At 47.0% G+C, this 14,982-nt stretch overlaps 1 protein-coding gene across 2 annotated transcripts in view; it reads right to left on the bottom strand.

Annotated features, from left to right (window-relative positions):
- Window positions 1–14,465, bottom strand: part of LOC146855547 (uncharacterized) — a 98,181-nt gene extending 83,716 nt beyond the window's left edge. For both annotated transcript variants that reach the window (XR_014980853.1, XR_014980852.1), the window contains exons 1-2: window positions 14,302–14,465; window positions 3,343–3,513 (exon numbers count right to left, since the gene is read on the bottom strand). The gene's annotated coding sequence lies outside the window, so the exon portion shown is untranslated. The remainder of the gene's footprint in view (window positions 1–3,342; window positions 3,514–14,301) is intronic.
- Window positions 14,466–14,982: the final 517 nt, after the last annotated feature.

The following is a 14,982-nucleotide window of genomic DNA, read 5'->3' on the forward strand; positions in this document are numbered from 1 at the left end:
GTCACAGCCCAGCTCATAATATAGGACCACCATCAAGATGCTTTCAAGACTTGGTCACTACTGCTACCGGCCATTTATCCAAAGAGACCTCCACACATGCCTCTTCCCACAGTTTGATGCAGCCTCCCACATTATGGTTATTGAGTGGACATGCAGTGGGGCATTGCCCCCATGAACTCTGAAGCCTGAGTTTTCCAAGGCACAAACTAGAGCACTCCAATAATTGAAATTAGGGGTGGGCGGAATTTGCGAAATTCACTTTCGCAAATTATCGCGAAAATGTTAAAAATCTCCGCAAACACGCGGAAATATCGCGAAGATGCGGAAGATTTTTCCCCGCCCGTTCGAGGTATTTTCTGCTAGGTCGCGGTACGCCAATTTACCCATACGGTTGCTTGCGGGCGCGGTCAGCTTGTTTACACTTGTCTTGCGGAGCATGATCGCGAGAAGAAAGACGTGATCGCGCGACGAATGACGTTACTGCGGGCGCAAACTGTCGCGAGACAGCGCAAATGGCTACCAACAAACCAACATCTCGTGAAGAACGCGACCGGATCGCGAAAACTTGTCGGAGAACGCGGGGATTCAGGTAAGGCGATCGCGCGCACGCGAGAATGTATTATTTTACAGCGCGAGCAAGCAAAAAATTTCCGGTAAAATGCGGATTGCGGAAATTTTGACATTTTCGCACTCTCTGTGAAACGGGAAAATGCCAAATTATTGCAATTTCCGCGAGCTGAACGGATTTTTAGCCCAGGCCTAATTGAAATGCTAGCTTGACGTTATTGTTACAGGCTGCAAGGCTCTTGGCTAATCCCATGGGTGGCTTGCTGAGCTCTATCACCAAAGAGGTCAAGCTGGGTAACTCTGTGAAAGACCCCATTAAAAGAAGTTGTGGAATTATCCCCACCAGCAGTCTCTTCTGGAGACCCTTCTCTCTTTAGTCCAGGGGGTATATTTACAACCAAATGGCGCAGCGCAGCACTGCAAGCAATTTAGCAGTGCCGCCCTGCGTCATTTAAAAAATGCAGGATGTGCCGTATAGACAAGAATACAGCGCACCCATGTGTTTTCCCTTGCTCCAACACTAAAAAAGCTGCCTAGGACCAGCGCAGGCACCTTTGCACCATGGTGCAAGGGTGCCTGCATTGCAGAGATGATTGTGTTTGTGCAGAAAGGGACTACCATTTTGGTATTCACAGAAGGCACTTACTCATTTTGGTATTCACAGAAGGCACTTACTCATTTCGGTATTCACAGAAGTTAGGAGTCCTAACTTTAGGACTCCTAAATGCCTTCTGTGAATACCGAAAGTCTTAAAATTAGGATTTTTCGCAGTTTAGTAGTCCTAAATTTAGGACTCCTAACTTTAGGACTCCTAAATGCTTTCTGTGACTACCGAAAGCCTTAAAATTAGGATTTTTCTCAGTTTAGTAGTAGTATAGTTAGGACTCCTAACTCCTTAAAATTAGGATTTTTCTCAATTTAGTAGTCCTAAATCTAAATTTAGGACTACTAAATTGAGAAAAATCCTAATTTTAAGACTTTCGGTATTCACAGAAGGCATTTAGGAGTCCTAAAGTTAGGAGTCCTAACTATACTACTACTAAACTGAGAAAAATCCTAATTTTAAGGCTTTCGGTAGTCACAGAAGGCATTTAGGAGTCCTAAAGTTAGGAGTCCTAAACTTAGGACTACTAAATTGAGAAAAATCCTAATTTTAAGAATTTCGGTATTCACAGAAGGCATTTAGGAGTCCTAAAGTTAGGAGTCCTAACTATACTACTACTAAACTGCGAAAAATCCTAATTTTAAGACTTTCGGTATTCACAGAAGGCATTTAGGAGTCCTAAAGTTAGGACTCCTAACTTCTGTGAATACCGAAATGAGTAAGTGCCTTCTGTGAATACCAAAATGAGTAAGTGCCTTCTGTGAATACCAAAATGGTAGTAAGTTTAGGATTTTGTCTTAAGTTAGTTCTGTGAATCGGGCCCAAATTGTTTATTTGTTCTAGGCCCGGGGAAAATTACAATTACGCTGACATAATTCATATAATTTCCGGAATTTTGCGTTACACTTTTTACAAACATTCCGTAAAATTACACCATGACGCCACATGGCTTAATTGGGAGTAGACTGATAAAAAACACTATAGAGGCAGCACCAGACCCATGCTGGTCCACAAACACTAGCGGCTCTTGCTATCCTCACAATGAATTTGACGCAAGAACAAACTTCACACCAAAATATAGACCAAAAAGTTAGATTTAGTTCATGTACTTTTTCCAAAATGTCATGTGATTGCGTAAAAGTAAATTACTCACATTTTTCACACCCCCCTGATTTTTCCTGAAAAGTGGACGTGACTAAGCCGCAACGGCAGACCTGGCAGTAACTGTGCTCGGTTTGCATCCAGATGTGCACTTAGTGTAAAGTTGAAACATGCCTGACTGTACACTTCATGCGTGTGACCACCTGAACAGAGTTTTACATAAGTATGAGGCATATTTTATGTCCTTTGCTTTGGTCAGGTGAGTGCTGTGCATGTTGACATGATTACGCAGGTTAACGATATGTGTATATGATTCTGATGACTTTCATCCATGGTAGCGGGGGATATCTGTAGGTTTCTCCCAGGAACAGGATGGTCGCTTGATGGATTGTGTGAGCAAGTTCTGGCCTCCAGTGTGCAGAGTCCGAGGGCATGATGTGCCAGTTGGATAAAAGGGCATGCCTAAAGCCTGTCGGATTGGAATGTTCTGGTGAGAGTCGGAGTCCCAGAGGGTACCTGAGGCAGAGGAAGCTTTCAGGGAGCCTTTAGGGTATTCAGGGGTCACTACAGAGAATGCTGCAGTTGTTACTCTAGTTAGGAAGAGACAGTGGGAGACAGCCTCTCAGTAGACCCACAGGACATGCACTGTGCATCACCGATGTGACTCCCATTACCCTATGTCCTAGAAAGTCTTGCTAGGGAAGCTACTTGGACAGCAAACGGGTAAAATAACTCAGGGAGCTAGCGGTTGGCACTTAGTTCCACTATCAATAGCCTTGTAGATAAAGAAGCTACAATGGTCTGGTGTGTGTGTGTATATAAGAGAATCCCTAGATGAGTGCTTCTATATACCATCCAGTTTGCTTCTCCAAAGTCTCCGTAGGCGTTATCACCCTGAGAAGGATTCCTTTGTTTCTCCCTTCGAAGGACAACACACTTTACACACTATGTGCACCCTCTGACAGATTAACTTGACATGGCACATTTAAGACTGTTTATTTGAAGAGGACTTGTGTATTTCCTGGATTGCTTCAAATCTCAGCTCGTAACAATGTACACAATGTACTCACTGTGGGTGACGTCTTTGCTCTGTGATGATTTTCACTCATTTCTGCTGTGGCCGATGAATTTCTAATTCACAGTTCCCTCAGGTCTGCTCTTGTATCTACCTTCAACCACTGAGCCAAGAAAATGGAACCTGTATTTTTCTTGAATACCTGATGCAAATTGTGCTCGTGCGCCTGCAATGTAATGCAATTCAATTAGTTCAATTTTTTTCAAACCCCTGTACATAATATTGTTTTTTAAATCTCCCGATATTTAGATGGCACAGGGCATACATTATATTTTGTTTTATTGTGCCCAGTACACATTTTGTCTGTTTGCAAATAGAAGTTTGTATGCTCTTAGCCCCATGTTGCCCACTTAAAACAATTCTAAAGTATAAGTATTATCTCCATCACTATTCACAGTCACCAGCCTCCATGGGCACTCTCACTACCCATTACCCATCATTACTACACCTCTGCCATCTCACTGACCCATCCACCCCAGCCATCATGCCTTCTCGCAGATCAAGCAAACCCATTAGCACCCGCATGATCTACCCTCCTCCACTAAACACTAATGAAACACAATGATACATGGACTACAGTCTATCCCTATCTCTCTATCTTATCCATTTTGTTCTGCATATGGAACGCCTGTCCTGCTTGCCACATAACTACCTATATCCTAGACCACGTTGAATCTCATTCCCCATTACATGTCACATTCATCAGAAAGACACAGATCCATTGTGAGAAAGTGGCTCTGTATATACTGTTCCTTAACCCCTTCGGTGCCATGCCCTTTCCCCCTCCTGTGCCGGGCGTTTCCCACGTGGGTGGGTTTCATGACGAGATAGTCTCGTCATGGGCACAGCGCGACCGTGCTCCATGACGAGACTATCTCGTCATGGGCACAGAAGAGGCTAATAGGTACAGGGAGTCCACAGACCCCAAGGGTTTAACAGAGGTTAAAGTTAGATATAACCTTACTCTCCAAAGTGGTAGCCTGGTCGAGCAGTAAGGCAGTATCAGAGGACAGTGTAAAGCATTTGTTGTACACACTCAGTCAGCAAATAGTTCCACACACTCAAGAACTGAACTCTAGGCCAATGGTTTGTATAAAAAAAATATATGCTTGTTTTATTTTAGAACCAACACTTGGAATTAAAATATACTTTCTCGACAGGAGATGTTTCATAAAAATACTTTTGTATATGCAATAGACTTTTTAGTAAACAGTTACAAGTAGTTGCAGTAGGCAACTCTATTTCTAAACACCATACATTGAGCTCAATGATAAATTCAAGTTATATGCAACAGATTACTTTTTAGATTACTTTTGTAATTCCAGGACTGGATCCTAGATTCAGTCCTGGGTCAGTTCTCAGAATCAGTTGATGAAAGTCGACTTTGGTACTGTAATGATTTTTAACTAATATTTAGCTATTTTAAAAGTTAACACGGAAAATATTTCAGAGCAAACAATCAATGATTCCCTATGGAAGAAAATTCGGGTTATAGGTACAGTAGGTTATTGTTACTTTTGTAATCCAGTGCTGGGTGCCTAGACTCAGTACTGGGACCTTTATCCAAAACAGGTAAGTAATTACGTTTTCAGATGTTATACGATTTTTGAAGAATATTTAGAAATTGCAGAAATCAACACTTAGAAGAAATTTCACAGAAAAACAGTCAATGGTTTCCTATGGAAGAAAAATGAGTTAAAGGTAAGTATAGTTGTGGGTACTTTTCAGAGTCAGTGCTGGGCACCAAGATCCAGCACTGGGAGCTCACCTAAGAGCAGGTGAGTAAATTCGTTTTTGTCACTCGGCTGATTTTTGGTGAATATTTGAAGATTTGAAAAGTCCACACTTAGAAGAAATTTCAGGAAAAAGCCAGTCAATGTTACCCTATGAGGAAAATAGAGTTTGCGGTTTAAGGGTAAGTACTCGACTGGCAGAGTTGAGGTTCTGGGCACAGACTCAGGGGTCTCCCAGGGTCAGGTAGGTACAGTTGTTTCACCCTCAGCGACTCTAGGGCGGCCGGGTGCAGAGAGAGTTAGGCCCAATGTTATCCTATGAGGGATAGGGGGGCCTTGTTAGCAATTCAGCAAAAAGTGGGGGCATACCATGCAAGAAAGATGGCACTTTCTCACATCCGTTCAAAAGATACAGTCACCCCAGCTGCCCTCCACACTGAGATCACCACTTTCTCCAACACGCCACGCAGCAACCAGAGAGTTAGAGATGCATTTTTAATTGAATTTTAGGTCATAAGAAGCACATTATGCAACATATTTGAACAGGGCGCCGGATGTATTAAGTATCGAACTCAGACAGGAGTACCTGGTTCAGTATGAAATAATATTAGTGTCCAGTAGCGGCTCGTGGAGGGAGTTCGGTGGGGCAGTGAGGCGGGGCGGGGGAGGGGCAGGGTGGGGAAATGTAAACACCGGAATATGGATGAACGGAGGTAAGTACACATTTAAATTAATAAAACGAATTACTTTGCGCGCACTGCTTCGCATTTTGAACAGTTGTGTAATTCCTTCACACAGCCAATTTTTGTTTGACACACCATATGTGTAAGGTGAAAAGGGAGTTCAGTTAACTTGTGTTTATACCACCTTCCATATCAGCTCCTCACACCCAACACCGTGGCATCCCACGGGGTCCATCCTATCCCCTCTACTATTCAACCCCTACCTAACTTAGTTACCAAACCTGAGTGAATCATTCAACCTCTCCTGCTACAACTATGGTGTACTAGCATTTCGACAGTTCTGCCGCTGCATGCCAAGTAGTTTTAATTGTGTTAATAAATTCTATTTATAACTGTGTTTTATATTGCAACAATTTTAATTAATCTAGCAATAAAATCTTTTTTCTTTGTTACTTACGTGTTACAACTATGTAGATTAGGGGTGGGCAGAATTTGCGTAGTCGCGCTACGCAAGCTCCGCGAAGCGGTAAAAAATCTCCGCGAGCACGCAGAGTTCCGCGAACACACGGAATTGCTTCTTCCGCCCGTTCGCGATGCTTTTTTCCTGTTCGCGAATGCTGTTTGTGTGCTCGGAGGGAAATATCTTGTGAACACGGATTGTGAATGCACGAACAAGCAAAAGGTTCTGCAAAGCCGCAGATCGCTGAATTTTTGGCAATTCCGCGTTCTCCACGGAATGCAAAATTACCCAAATTCCGCAAGCAGAACGGAATTTACCGCCCAGGCCTACTGTAGATGACATCCAATCATTTTTTTTAAATGGATGGTCTGGAAGACCTCTATGATTTACAGCTTGATGACTGACTACGGGCCATAAACACATGGATGATAAATAACCATCTAAAGCTAAATAACGCTAAGACAGAGCTTATGACCCGCAGACAATGTCAAAAATACCAGCCTACTGCCATATGAACCGAGGAACATGAAGCCCCTCCAAAAATATCAAGAGAAGTCATCAACCAAGTAGAACGTATCCATTCAGACCTATATTTGATACCATATTTTAACAACTTAAATCAGAGTTCCTTCTACACAATGAATATGAACAACAATATCTCAACTGGCATTATTTTCTAGAGTTGTAGGTAAGCTGGTACAAAACATTGCAAGAAGGTAGGGAGACTCATAGTTTAGTTAAATGTGCCAAAGGCATCACATATTGAACAATTATAGAAGAGAACATGAACTTAAAGGGGTACAAACAAAATGGGGAACAGTTATTACAGCACTGTAAGCAATAAATACATACATAAGTAATCCGACGATCTATGTGCACACAAGCGCTTATGACACTCTAGGTGGACGGCGAAGGTGACACGTGAAACAGCGGTGGGAAGCACAAGGTGAGAATGTGACAGTAGATGCAGAGTACTTGTGGCTCACAGATAAGTATTTACATGAATTGGTATAAGTTAGGCATTTTTAGAGAACCAGAGTATAGTGCGCCACAAGTTGCGCTAGGATGTTGATGACATTTTGATCCATGTAGATTAGGATCATCATCAGGACCAGGTTACCGGATGAAGGGTGCTGAGCACAGTAATATGATGTGAAAAAAGGGAGAAGGTCTCCCAGCCGATCGTACCCGACGGCGTCCTGTGGATTGGGGTTCTGGCCCAGGCTTCCCGCCAGTGATCTGCTTACGCCCAGGCCCCCACCACGTACCCGGCATTCCGACCCCACCTGGACCAGACGTTACAAGTGAATCGGGGTCCGCCTATGAGTGAATACACACCCCCCATCAAGACCCCACAGGGCTCCGGATAAAACTTGGTTCCCATCCCCCTGCACAATTGCCTCACCCCCCTAGCACCGATTCATCAAACTTCGCCTTGCTCTGTTGGTGGCATCCCTGGTGTGTTTAAGCCTTGCTGACCTACCGGCTTTCAGCCCTCCCTTTTTCACATCATCCCATTGTGCTCAGCACCCTTCATCCGGTAATATCAGTTGAGATATTGTTGTTCATATACACTACTTCACCCAGATCTCAACTTGGTCTATGGGTTTACTCCTGTTTATGCATATTCTACACAATGAAAACATTAAGGGGTATATTCTCAAGAATGTGTGATACTACCGCAAGAGTAGCTTATCGCAACTCACCACATCGCAGTCCATCGCGGGAAAATAACTCAGTGTCAACGTGGTATTCCCAAGCCGGCAGCAACATGCGATAGTCCCACGACAATGCGTCGGACCAACGTGTTAAAACCAATGCGACGCCACAAAAATGCGAAACACCAACGCCAAAAAAGCCGCGATGACGCCAATCGCGATACAAAAATCTACGAAAACCAGCCACAGGCCTGCAATCCCCATGCGACATGCGGGAAAATGCACTACAAAAGGTGAAAAAAACCACATAAAAAACCAAACAACAGCGAAGCACAATGGAGTCAGCCGGAGCAAATGCAGAGGACAACCAGAACCCCACAAGCCCCCCGGAGGACCAGCCTGGGACTTCGCGTCAGGGAAGGCCAAGTAGAAGAAGAGTAGGAAGAAAAGGTTCAGTCCGTAGGAAAACAGGATCCTGATAACGGAGGTGATAGAACACCATCAACTACTGTTCGTCACCTCCACTGTGTCACTGGCAACTAAAAATGGAATATGGCAGACCATCGTGGACAAGGTGAATGCAGTCAGAGTGCTGAAGAGGACAAATGGACGAGGTTAAGAGGCGCTGGAATGATGTCAAGCTCAAAACCAAGCAGAAGCTCGCAAACAACCAGAAGGCGGCAATGCAGACAGCAGGTGGCAGTCCAGCACCACAGGAGGAGCTGGATGAAATGGAGGAAATGGTGTCCACAGTCATCAGGGGGGACACGGTGGCAGGAGTTGGGGGCCTGGACACTGTTCAACAGGACCGTACACAACAGCAACAGGGTGAGTAACGACCAGGGACTGGGGGGACGGGGGGATGGGCACAATGGCACACATGCATAAGTGAGCACAGCTCATCATCAGACAAACCATGCCCTAGACACCCAACTGCCACCAAGATACCAATGCACCCACGAATGTCACATACCAGCACTGTATAAGCACAGAAGGCAGATGCACACTGCATGTAAGGTATAAGGGGCAGCCAAGTCAGAGCTGCAGGGGCGACTCCCCCAAAATGCGGCACACACTTCACATGCAGAGCACCACAACATTGACAACGACGTGGCACAATCCACAACACGTCCACAACAGAACAGGGGACACAACTGGTCCCGCTTGTGTGCAGTAACTGGCCAATCACATATGGCATCGCAGGGAAATGTGAGTTGACAATGTACAAGTACAAACACACATCCGTGAAGTGGTAGAAATGTCCACTGTACCACATCACATAGGCGGCTCTCCACAAACAGTCACAATATACACTGTTATTCATGCATGGAAACATGTTCAATGCGTCAACATACATGTGAGCACAATGTTAAACTGCATCTCCCCTTCACATTGCAGAGGGAAATACAACACCTCCTGCAGAACAGTCGCAACCTCTCTTCCCTGATGACGAAGAGGACAACCAGACCTTCGACCCAGATGCCATCCAACAGCTTGTGGATAGCCTCCGCACCCCACCTCCAGGAGCAGGGCAGCCCAGCTGCTACGAGGAGGCCCCACCCCCTGCACAGTACACACAGCAGGCAGCACCCACCACCAAGGCTGACTCCCAGGACCCCCACGACCAACACATGGTCTTCCAACTCCATGTGTTGGGGTGCCAGGAGAAGCTGGCCGAACAGGTGCAGGTGGGGTTCGACCGCATGGCAGACAGACTAGACGCCATACGTGGGTGTCTAAGTGCCATCAGGGACCTTAACGGACATCGACAGTCCGCTCCATGCTCTCCAACGAAGCATGTCCGACATTGCCAGGGTCCTGGCTCAGAGGCAAGAACGACTGTCCAGTCATAGTGGCTCCAGCGAGCTTGCCCGGGAGTTGGGACTCATGCGGAGGCTCATGGAGGACAGGAAGCGTAAGCGTGCGGAAACAGCGGCAGACACCAGCGAGAGTTTGTGGGGTCCCTCAATGCCATAAAGACCATCCTCATGGCATTGCTGCAACAAGGCCTGCCGCCGATGCATGCTGCTGCAACCACTCCATCCACATCTCCGGCCACTGATGTGTCAGTGCCACACAGTGCGGAAGACATTCCACCTCCGGCCCCTGCGGTGTCACTGCCACACAGTGCCGGAGACAGAACACCACCACCCACAGGTGAGGCACCTGAAACAGCAGAGGACGAAGATGCGGATGAATCTGGCCTTGTGGTCATAAGGAAGCGGTAGCATCCATGTCTGCCATATGGCCTGTTAATGCTTGATTCTGCCCTCAGCACCATCCCCTTCCAGTGTCCGCCGATGCATTCTGCAACACTCACCTTGGACCTCGACATGGACTGCCATATTCTGTCTGGTCACCCATGACACAGATATCAGACTGTGGAGTGAACTCCTCCACTACTGAGGAACATGTCATTCACAGAAGGACTCTGGATGGCCTGCCACGGGCCGACACTGCAAGGTGGGATTTGCATGGCCCTGTAGTGCTCCGCATGCAAGACACCATTGAATGTGCATTAAACATTCATTTTCACAACGATGTGTCATGTCTATGATCTTGCAAGTGTGGAGGCACGAATGCATGTAGGATCATTGATTGCACCTTACGTCTATGTTGCTTAAGTTGTGGGACTTGGGTCACAGGGTGACACACTGCCGATTGCGTGCTGGGTGGCGCCGACACTAGAATGGGGAAACACGCTTTTGTTACTTCCTTGTCCAGGCCAGAACGGAAGCACGCACACAGCCCCGGGATCATTGTTCACACACCTACGCTGGACTGGCATACGCCAGGCCAGTCCACTCCGCTCACGCTCACAGGGGGGAGGACAGGTCTTCCCTGTAGGGATCTGCTGCTCACAGGTCTAGTTGTCCGCATGCCACGGCCACTCCCTCATGGCTGGTTTACACCCACACCACACCCATTCTGCACCGGTGTCACAGGACATGTGACCATGCCAATAAAAAGGGCCTGGCGCACCTGCTGGATGCCATTTCCACTCTACAAAAGGGTGTCTCCATGTGGGTATCCTTCATGCATGAGGGCCTAGGGCCCTGCCACATCACATTGCCCAGTGCCGGTGGTGACATGATGGCATCTGCACCACGGGACTCAATCATAAAGGGTCCATGGCTAGCGGTGCACAGACTTGGTGGCACCGGATGCACTGCGGCAGGCACAGGCACCCCGCCATGGGACGGTGTATTTCGGTGCACTGAGGTAGGGGCACCTAAAGTGCTGAGCGGGTATGCAGCCTGCGATGATGTGCCATCCGGGTGTTCCGGAATGGTGGCATTGGTGTAAGCCCTGCTGGACCACAGTGTAGGCCTGAGCCAGCGGGCAGTGTGTGCCTCCCGCCACGTGGCGTCGCCTCACAGTTCACAGAGTTAGTGGCACCTATTCGGCTGAGCAGGTGTGCACCCTGCGATGATGCCCTGTGCACTGATGTGTTCTCTGCCATTGCGAAATCAGGACCCAGAATCATGTGTGGCGACCTGGTGGCCCTGGGGCTTGGAGATCCTACAGGCATGTGGTGTGCCCTCTTGGAGACACGCCGGTGGCGGAAGGTGAGCAGTGAGGCCTGGTCGTGCAGGAGTGGGTAGTCTCCGCTGGGCGGCGGGAGGGGCTGGGGTGCAGCAGCCTGTGTGAGCAGGGGTGGGTAAGTGGTGATGGAGTGCGCTACTGTATGGACTCTCCCATTCATGTCTCTGTCAACTGTTTCAGATGAGTGACCTGGGGGACTGCAGTGTGTGCCGGCACGTGGTTGGAGACACACCGGTGGCTGCAGGTGAGCAGTGGGGCCCGGGTCTGCAGTGTCAGCAGTCTCTCTCCCTCTCTCCCTCTCTCTTTCTCTCTCCCTCTATTTTTTCTCTCTCTCCCTCTCTTTCTTTCTCCCTCTCTCCTTCTCTCTTTCTCTCTCCCTCTCTTTTCTCTATCCCCCTTTCTTTCTCTCTCTGTCGCTCTCCCTCTCTGTCCTTTGATGGGTGCATGACACACCTTCTTATCTGTCTTTCTGTCTTGCAGGCTGTGACTTACGGAATGCCCGGAGAAGACAAACAGTGCCTCTTCGTGATTGTTTTTATTTGTTTCATCTGTAATAAAGATTTTGCTTTGGTTCTATGATGTGGATGTGTGTTTCAATTTTGTGGCCACGCCTGTCTGTTAGGTGTTGTAGTTGAACGACTTCAGGCAATTTGTTTGGGTCATGGTTTCGTGGGGTTGATGTGCATTCTCCTTGTCAGGAGGGAAGGGGGGGTGGTGGAGTCTGGGGTGGGGGTGGGGGTATGTGTTATTGCCCTCTTGGTGCTCCGGGCTGCATGTTTAGTTGCTATGGGGTGTCTATTGTTCTTCATGCTTGGCTATGGGCTGTGCTCCCTTGTCTGGTGCAGGTTGTCGTCCGAGTTTGCAAATGGGCAGAGCAGGTGTTAGTTTCCTGCTGCTATCACGCCTTGTCGCATGTTTTGTGATCTTATTGCCGATGTGGCTGGTCGTTGAGAATGTTGTGGAGTAGTGTTGTTGCAGCTTTTTGCTCAGGAACACCTAATCTGCATCTCAGCGATAGTTGCGGGGTCATCCATGGATAGTTTTTTTAGGTTGCTACCGCAGGTAAACTGGTGGTAGCGGCAGTTTGCACCGGCTCGTGAATGGGGCGATGGATTTATTGCGACTTTGGCTGGGCTAAAGTGCCGTTAACTCAGCGATAGCTCTTTGAGAATATGCCCCAAAGTTGCTTTCTTCGATGCCAACAGAAACTGCATGCCATTATCTCACTTGTAATCTCCAAGCTTGACTATGCCAACAGCCTATGCCTTGGCACACCCTCATTCAAAATACAAAAAATACAACTCATCCAAAATGTTGCTGCAAAATTTTTTCTCTACCTTCACCCAAGAGAACACATACACATAACTCCCGTCTTGCAATCGCCCCACTAGCTCCTTAAGCAAAAAGGGCAATGTTCAAGGCATTTTGCATTGTTCACAGAGCCTCCAAGGGAAATGACTGCTATAACTACAAGCTGAATTCAAGCAATACAAACAAATTAGGACACTGCACTCCAGGCTTGCACCACTTATACCCCCTTACCAAAAGAAATCCATAGGAGGCACTGCTTTCTCACCAAGCTCTGCAACACACTACCAGCCAGCACTAGAAGCACTCAGGAGCCTATACACTTCAGAAGACCGTTAAAAACATTGCTATTATGAAGACAACTACACCATCACACATCCCAGCAACAGAAACTGAAAAGATAGTAGCACCTTCAAGCTTAATCTTTAGCTTACAACATACAGACTGGAGACAACCCAACTAGCAAACTACTTTTGGTAACTAGGTAAGTTAGGGAGAGCTGACCTATGATTTTGGTGCATTCCCAGGTTTACTAAAGCTAGTAAACCTGTGAATGTGCCTAAATGGTTAGCCTTCCCCAGTGATGCACAATGAGGAGAAATATCTTTATTTCTCCTTGTTAAGTGCTGCATTCTGCAGCACACATAGAAGGAGAAATACGCATCTAAAAATTATTTTTGTGCAGGAAGTTACCCCTTTATGCACAAAAACAATCCTGCCTGTAAAACAGAGACCCTGCACCTTGGTGCAAGGGTTCCCGTGTTGGCGCCGGGCTGCACATAGTGTGCCAGCACTAGGAGAGAGCAGAAATGTGCCATATCTTTGTAAATATAGCAATTTTCTTCTCTCTGTCTTTCACACAATGCACTGCAGCAAGTTGCCTTGCTGAGTTGCATGAAATGTAAATAAATATGCCTCAAAACCCAGTGCAGTAACCAGCTAAGTAGACTATAATAATAAGAAATACCATAAATGGGGCTCGTGGAGCTGTTCAAAGCTGCCAGTGACTGAAAAACCATAAATGATAGTTTATGCATTTTTATGTCTCACACCTTATCATCCACTACAGTGCCACATGCTGCAACCCATAACACGATAACCGCACCTCGGTGGTCATCATGCACAACATGAAAACACTTCCTATACTGGATCCCAAAATAAAGACAAAACACTGTAAGGGAGGGAAAGGATCAAGGTCCAGACTGCGTCGTGTTAGACAAGGTTTTATTCTGCAATAACGTCTTCTTTTTACAGAGGCCTGTGTCAACAGTCAGTGATAATACATCTTATCCCCGCTTTGTTCTGTGCGTCGCTCCTTTCGTGTTCAGGATGCAAATCTCCCCCGCTTGGCCGTGTCACTCCGGTACATAAAGAAAAGGGAGAACAGTGTCACTGCCTCATATATCAATTGTAGTAGGGAAGGGAGAACACCCGTCAATTGCCATGAACAACCGGAAAGTGTGCTTGTGTACGGGAAGCGGGTAAGCAGGGAACAGTAACAGGGAGAACCGTCCTAACGGTCGGACTTCTTACCCCTTCAACCCACCCCGCAACTTTATTCTGTACCTTCGTAAGCCATGCTCCTCCAAGAGCGTGGCTGGGCGAAGTGAGCAAAAGTTGGCCTCCTGGCTTGTCCGGCGTCTTCGGCTCTTCCGCAGTCCTTTGCAAGAGCGGCTGCTCCTCCGGTGGCATGCCCTGCATTCTCTCTCCGGCGTCCTCCTCATCTCCACTCTCGCGTCTTCCGGGGCCGTCACCCCCTTGTGCAGGAGATCCGCAGGACCTTATTGGGCCATGAGCGATGACGTCCTTGTTGTGGGCGGCATCCATGGAGCCCGTCTTCCAGTTAAAGGGAGCCTGTTCCAAGAAAAAGGTGTCCGCCACTTGCGTAGTATCAGGCGCGGCAGCCCAGTCGTCCTGCTGTGGAGAGAGAAGAGTACTGTTGAGAGGAGGTACGGTCCACCAAGATTTAGTTGGTTCATTTCCCTCTCGGTGTGGGGGGAAATCGTGACACACACACACCACCACATACCATCATAGGGATAGTAAGCTCTATATAAACGGGCAATACAATACAATATTCATCACTTTCATCACCAAGATTTGTTTTGATCATGCTAAAATCTTTGTTTCCATCCTACTTCAGTCAGAGTTAATAAACAAAATGTACTGCTGGTATATGTTGAAATATCTGTACAGTTCATTTACAGGTATATTCTTTTTTTATGAATTAGAAATAAAGCAACATCC

This window comes from Triturus cristatus, chromosome 4_1, assembly GCF_964204655.1.
Source record: "Triturus cristatus chromosome 4_1, aTriCri1.1, whole genome shotgun sequence".
Classification (NCBI taxonomy): domain Eukaryota; kingdom Metazoa; phylum Chordata; class Amphibia; order Caudata; family Salamandridae; genus Triturus; species Triturus cristatus.